A 1,138-nucleotide genomic window follows, 5' to 3' on the forward strand; every position below is an offset into this window, starting at 1 on the left:
CACCATGACTGAAATGGAAAGTACTCAGACAGGGGAGAAATCAAAGATGACAGTGGAAAATATTCGTCCAGTGGTTGAGTCCTTTATCAAAGGGATGACACTGGAACAGCAATAGATTTGTTGTCTTCACTCAAGGTGCAAACCTGATGAAGGCCAAACAAATCATAATTGTTGGCAGAGATGATTTTGGACCTAATATCACTAGTGTCTAAATCCATTTTGGCAACTTTGCAGAATAAATGCAGCCAAATAATCTCTGAGGAGCGTGTTCGGTCCAGTCTGGGCGACACACTTCCTCTGACCTTTGCTGACATTTTTCAAGTAAAGGACCCGGTCCACTGTGACAGCTCAACCAAATTAAACAACATGTTTGTTATAGAGGCTTGCCCAAGCATTAACTCTGGCTATCGACACGTCGTGGACACTTTGGAGACTAGTTTTAGTGAGCGTGTGACTCCCCCCACAGACTTATTCGGATGGTACAACATGCCTGTTAATATGTTGAAAGCATTTCTGGGCAGATAAGGATGTTTTGTGCTCATGTCGCCCACTAAACCACCGAACCAGACAGACATCGTCGTACAGAAGCCGCTGATGGACAACAAGAGTGAGATCAAGAGGAGGCAGATCACTGCCAGTCAGCAGCCAATCTGGGGAAATCAAAAAGCCCGGACAAGTCTCCAATACCTCAGAGCACTTTGTGAGTGTTACAACTATAGCTGTGAGGGAAATAATACAAATGAGGTGAGTGGACTCACAGAGCCTCTCGGGTAATGACCGACTCTGGTATGAATCACTCTGCAATCTGCTACCTCACGGAGATTCACATTATTGCAGATGACATTACAGAGTTAATTGTTGGGAGGTTAACAGTCTGGAAGAACAAATGCGGCAAGTATTAGTCTAGAACCCACAGAAACCAGTACCAGCCCTGAACCTACGGAGACCAGTACAAGCGTTGAACCCAGGGAGACAAGTACCAGCGCTGAACACACAGAGACAAGTGTTAACTCAGAAACCACAGGGTCATGTATCACCCCAGAAATTAGAAAGAGACTATCCTTGAAAAAAGTGAGGAACAAGATAAGAATCTTTTTTGCCGAGCAGTTTGCCAAAATGTCGATACATCGAATGGCGA

This window comes from Etheostoma spectabile, chromosome 16, assembly GCF_008692095.1.
Source record: "Etheostoma spectabile isolate EspeVRDwgs_2016 chromosome 16, UIUC_Espe_1.0, whole genome shotgun sequence".
NCBI lineage: Eukaryota > Metazoa > Chordata > Actinopteri > Perciformes > Percidae > Etheostoma > Etheostoma spectabile.